Source organism: Physeter macrocephalus, chromosome 20 (genome assembly GCF_002837175.3).
Source record: "Physeter macrocephalus isolate SW-GA chromosome 20, ASM283717v5, whole genome shotgun sequence".
Lineage (NCBI taxonomy): Eukaryota > Metazoa > Chordata > Mammalia > Artiodactyla > Physeteridae > Physeter > Physeter macrocephalus.
The window spans coordinates 71,520,369-71,526,916 of record NC_041233.1 but is presented as its reverse complement, the minus strand read 5'-3'; positions in this window follow the sequence as shown (position 1 = coordinate 71,526,916).

Below are 6,548 nucleotides of genomic sequence, written 5' to 3'. Positions count from 1 at the left end.
GAGGGAGCCTTGGGGATGAGAACAATGTCTGGGAAAGATGTTGAAGTACTAAGATCAGTGGGCCTTAGCCACTACCTAGGTAGGAGTGGGGGACAGCAATTCAGGAGGGCAAGGGACTGGGGGAAGCTTGGGAGACTTACTGGGGGTGGTGCCATTGACAAAGACTGGGGACACCAGAGATGCTCAGTTTGGGGCTGCCAGTGGGCCACCAGGTAGACCTCGTAGGCACCTGGCCGTTGGGGACTGTGGGAGTTATCCACATGGTGGTAGTCATGGCAGCAGTGGTTGGGGAGCTCTTGAAGGAAACATCCACTGTCCAGCACATGCACACACACCCCTTCGAAGAACTTCTCCCCCTCCACTCCCATTAGGGGCGTCTGGCAGGACCGCCGAGCCCTGCCCCACAAAATACAAGGGTAGACAACAGGCCTAACCCCACCTGGTCCCAGCACACAACTCCCCTGGCCACGCGATTGCTCCAGTGGTGAGCTTATGACCCAGCACAGAGTGTTCAGAGCCCTTCCTCAGGATTTTTAAGTTGGAGTTGGAGGAGAGGGGCTTGGTCTTTGAGTCCCAGAGTGGGAAGGAATTGAGAGCTGCCAGGCACCATCCTCTGTGGTAGGTGAAAAAGCTAATTTTCAGGAGAGAATAAGCCAAGCAGAGACAAGCAGAGTTGAGAAATTGAGAATCCTAACAGCAACGTGTTCCTGATTCCAGTCCCCCAAACCCCCAAAGCTGCTGTGCTTCCTTGAGTTCTTTGAGCTACTCCAGGCATGTAAGTCATTAAATTCCCTTTATGTTCAACTTGGCTTAATTTGGGTTTCTGTCACTTGCAACCCAAAGTTTCTTGGCTACCTCAGTTCTCAAAGGCAGAAAGATTACAACACTTTAGTATTCATGGACCCATTTGAGAAGCAGATGAAAGCGATGGATACATACACAAAATGTTGTCTACAATCTAAGGTTCCACCCATGGGCTTCTAGAACCTCTGGGATACAGGAAACAGCAGAGAGCCTAGGCTGACCTTTGGGGGGCAGTTCCTTTCAGAAGACCAGGGGAGACTTGGGCCAGAGGAGAAGCAAGAGCATAGAGATGGAAGGAGAACCAAGAAGAGGCATCCTGGCAGAAGCCAAGGATGAAATATTCCAAGAGGGAGGTTGCCACCAGTGACTGACCAAGGGTTGAGAAAGGCCATGAAATTTGGGAACTGCAGAATGGACGTCATGGGGAGCTCGGGAACTGAAGCGTGGGGCAGGTTCACAGAAGCCAGGCTGCAAGGTATATAAGAGTGAATGACCCTTGGAAACACTATGCTTAGGGAAAAAAGCCAGACACAAGTGGCCACGTGTTCTATGATAAGATTTATATGAAATGTCTGGGCTAGAATAGGCAGATCCATAGAGACAGAAAGTAGTTTAGTGGTTGCCAGAGACGGAGGGAGGGAGGAATTGGGAGTGACTGCTGATGAGTATGGGGTTTCTTTTCAGGGTGATGAAAATGTTCCAGAAATAGATAGCGGTGATGGTTGCACACCATAGTGAATATACTAAAACCACTAAATCGTACAATTTAAAAGAGTGACTATTATGGCATGTGAATTATATCTCAATTTAAAGAAAAAAAAATGAGTGAGTGGTAAAGGATGGGAAATAGCAAGAATAGACCCTTCTCTGAGGAGCTTAGCATGGGTGGCAGGACCAGAAAAAAATGATTTTTCAAGATGAGAAACCCTGACTTCAGAGAGAAGGTAGATGTGGAGGGCAAATAATGACACCCCCCAAAATGTCCTTGTCTTAATCCCTGGAATCTAGAAATAAGTTACCTAACGTGGCAAAGGGGAATTAAGGCTTCAAATGGAATTAAGGTAGCTAATCAGCTAACCTTAAAATTGACAGATTATCCTGGATTATCTGGATGGGACTAAAGTCATCCCAAGGGTCCTTAAAAGTAGAGGAGGCAGAACAGTAAGTGTCAGAGTGACTCAGTGTGAGGGAGACATATCAGCTCCTGCTAGCTTTGATGATGCAGGAAGAAGGGGCCACAAGCCGAGGAATGTGAGCAGCTTCTAGAAGCCAGAAAAGACAAGGAACTGGATTCTCCCCTAGAGCCTACAGAAGGAAAAGCAGTCCTGCCGACACCCTGACTTTGGCCCAGTGAGACCTGTGTCAGACTTCTGACCTGCAGGAGTCTAAGATAAATTCGTGTTGTTTAAGTTCTGGGTACTTTGTTACAACAGCCACAGGAAACTAATACTGTGGGATATTCCAAAGATAGAGATGATTAAAGTCCAGTGGATATGAGATGGTGGTGATATGGGAAGAACTTCGGCTGAGAGCCAACTGATGTGTTAAACCCCATACTGCCACTAAATTGACTGAGGAGTCATGGGCAAGTCATCCCTTCCCTCTCTGGGCCTCAGTTTTTCCCATCTGTGAAATGGGAATATTGGAGTGGATGACTTCTAAGAGCCTTTCCAGCTCTGACACTCTGACTCCATAGGCCGGTCCTCTGGGCGGTGTGGCTGCAGTCACTGGGGCAGCTCACACTGCATCTCTCTGTGCTGGGCCTCATGAGGGATGCTGATCTCATCTTTGGTTTTGCACTTTGGTTTGTCAGAGAGGCTGTCCTGCCAGAGGATGATGACAAAGGGAGTTCAGCTGCCTTCCACAGAGGCAAGAAGTTTGAGGGGATTTGGGATAGCCCATCACCACCACCACTACCACCAAATGCGTCTTTCCAACCCCCTGAAATTCCCCCTTTGTGTGTAGGCATGTGCAAAAGGGGTTCCTGGACCCAGTTCCAGTGCATGTGTGTGGAGGCTTCCCCACACCAACAAGCAATTCTCAGACGCCAGCAGAGTGTCCAGAAATTCAGCTTAATTCTGACACTACCTTCTCAGAGACAGAATCAGATTCCACAGGTAAAGGGCTCAGTCACACAAGACCGCCCTCCACTGCAGACACCAGTCTCAAGGCCAGGTTGTTACCTGGCCAACCGGCTCTAAATCAGAGGTTCCCATGGTGCCTTCCTTGGGTTTGATCAACTTGCTAGAATGGCTCACAGAACTCAGGAAAATCTGTTTACTCACTAGATTACCAATTTATTGTAAAAGGATATTAAAGGATATGAATCAACAGCCAGATGAAGAGGTACCTAGGGCGAGGTCCCAAACAAAGGAGTTTCTGTCCTCATGGAGCTTGGGACCCTGCTCCAACGGTGGTGGCATATGGATGTGTTCTGGGTCCCGCAAGTAGAAGCTGTCTGGGAAAGGGATGCAGAAAGCTGTCCTCTGGGGGTTTAATGGAGGTTTCATTACATAGTCATGATTGACTAAATCATTGGCCAAGGGCTCTTGATTCCTCCTTAAGCCCCCTCCTCCCTCCCCAGAAATCGGGATGGGACTGAAGTTTCCAACCCTTTAATCACACAGTTGGTTCTCCCAGCAACCCGTCCCCACCCTGGGATGGGTCCAAAAGTCACCTCATTTCCCTAACAAAAGACACCTGTATCACTCTCAACAGTTAGGAAATTCCAAAGGTTTGGGGAGCTGTGAGCCACAACTGCAGACAAAGATCAAATATATGTGAGGAATATATTTTGGTCATCTGAATAATCAAATATATCTTTCTCATAAAGTACAATATCACATCATGGAAAGCATCTGCATGGTAGGGGCACGGCCACACTTTCCCCTCTCCCTACTGGCAGACATCACTAGTGAGTTTTAGCTTCAGAATCCTCAGCACAGCACCCCATGCGGCCACTGCCAAGTAAGCAGAGCTAGCAGGTGAAGTAATATCTATATGGCATCCTCAAGTTGAGGTATCACTGATGCCAGCATCCTCCTTGAAACCTAAACATCATCGGGATTAGGTGAGCCCTTAAAATGGTTTCAATCATGAACAGCAAACTGCGAGGTAATTAGTTCATCAAGGTTCTGATTGAGGTTCCTGGTTACAAACAATAGAAATCAGCTCTGAGGGGAAAGGTGTGGGGAGGGATAAATTAGGAATTTGGGATTAACGGATACTACTGTATATAAAACAGAAAAACAACAAGGACCTACTATATAGCACAGAGAACTTTATCCAATATCTTGTAATCACCTAAAAATGGAAAAGAATCTGAAAAAGACTATATAACTGAATCACTTTGCAGTACACCTGAAACATTGTAAATCAACTATACTTCAATTTTTAAAAAATCGCTTACAAAAAAAAAAAAGGAAAAAAAAAGAAATCAACTGGCCAACTGAAGAGAAAACATCAAATCCTTACTGAAGGTATCGAGTTTCTCACAAAATTGAACATGAAGCAGAGAAAGAGGCAAGACCGTGGAAGTTAACAGCGATTACAGTCACGTTCATGCCACAGGAAAAGCTTGATTGAGACATCACTGTTGACACCACTGGACACGCCCAACCACGGCCATTGCATTGGCAGTTCAGCTGCTGCCACCCTGAACAACCTCTACATGAGCCCATCTCTTTGGGTCAACTCTCCAGATTCCAGGTCCTAGGGGAGAGAGCCAGTTGCCAGCATAGGTTAGGTGCTGCCCCCTAGGGGTTAAGATCAGAGAAACGACCTCTGCCCCATGCCCCCTTCCGCAAGGAGCTGGAGGCTCTGCCCCGTACCTTAACCCACACTGTGGGAGAATGCCCCCTAGTACCAAGTGGTTTCACATGCTGGATCCCCTTAAAAGGGTCTAAGGTCCCTTGTGTTCAGATAATTACCATGGAATGTTGCTGCTGGAAAAGATTGAGATCTGTAGTGCAGCACTCCTGTTTCAGAGGCTCAGAGCCCCTTGTTAGCTTCAGAGCTGGGACTGGAACACAAGCCTCCCGCTTCCCTTCCTGTGGTTCTCTGCCCCACTGCACTGTCCTCCAGCCTGCAACTGGCCTGCTCCGGTGTAGGACCAGGACAGAGACGAGGCGAGTGTGGCCATGGCAACCGAAAATCACAGCTTTTCCAAGACTGGATGAATTTCTTGAGCTGTTGTACTTTTCTAAGAAGAGATGAGTAGTAGCTCTATGTGATTTAACCCTTATACCTTTGTAAACATAGCTTTCAGATGAATACATTAGCAATACAACAAAACAACCCTTTTCCTGGTTTTGTACGTTCTTTCTGAGAATCTGATTGCCCCAGGGACAGACAGGTTACTGAACACCACAGCAAGGGTCTCTGGGCAGCAGGGGGCCACAGTGCCTGGGGTGAGAGGAGGAAGAGGAAGCAGGAGGGAACGTGGGCAGACAGGGAGGGAGCTGGGACTTCTAGTGACTTCATTATTTTTCATCCAGCTGGCACGGCAGCACTGCCTCTTGGCTGGACAGGGCAATTAAACAGCTCCCCAAGCTCCTAATGAGTTGTTTTCTCAAGATTTAAGCTGCCCTCGGAGTTTCCCAAGGGAATTTATTCCTGGAAGCTAACTTCTCAAAAGTGGCCTCCCCTGGGTGCACCTGGTCCAAGGCTACTGGTTTGGCCAGTTGGTTGGAAACCGGGAATTCTGGGTTCAGAGCCATGGCCTGTAATTTGCAAGGGGTGATCGGTAACACAGCTCAGCCCTAACTCCGGCACTCGTAATCGTAATCATAATCGTGCCTGCCAAGGACACTTCCCCTTCTGGGGCAGCTTAGGGGTCCTTCTTCCTCACAAGCCTCTTCTGAGACACTCTTTCCACAGAGGGTCCACCATGCTTTGCACCTAGTTCACCTGGAGTTGGACCCAGCCCCCAAAGGCAGGATTTATAGTTGATCAGGAGCCAAAGCTCTGTCTTAGAGCAAAGCCTAAACCAACCAGACCAGACTCTCTTCTGGGGAGCTTAAGAGTTGCAGAAAATCTGTTACTGCGGGAGCAGTGGAACAATTTGCTGAGAGGAGGTGAGTCTTGGAGGAAGAGGAGGCCCCTGGGGCGTGGCTGCTTGACTATGTGGAGCACCTCACAGTGTGCCCCGTAGCCTCAAACAACCTGAGTGCATCTCTGATCTCTGTGACCCAAAAGATCATCTGTCACACACCCAAACACACACACACAGGGCAAGGTGGACGATAGGACACTTTCTTTTTTTGGGCCACGCTGGCATGTGGGGTCTTAGTTCCCGGACCAGGGATCGAACCCATGACCCCTGCATTGGCAGCACAGGGTCTTAACCACTGGACCACCGGGAAGGGACAATGGGAAACTTTCATCCAACTGACTCAAGCCTGAAGGACTCCGCCTTTGCCTCGCACTGAGAAGATATGTGGGATCCAGCAAAATTCAAGAAGTGTCCTCAGTTCCTCACTTTAGTTTGCCTGTGAAACATGGGCAGGGTTAAAATCTAGGAGGAGGGCTTCCCTGGTGGCGCAGTGGTTGAGAGTCCACCTGCCGATGCAGGGGACGCGGGTTCGTGCCCCGGTCCGAGAGGATCCCACATGCCGCGGAGCGGCTGGGCCCGTGGGCCATGGCCGCTGAGCCTGCGCGTCCGGAGCCTGTGCTCCGCAACGGGAGAGGCCACAACAGGGAGAGGCCCACGTACCGCAAAAAAAAAATAAAACTAAAAAAAATAA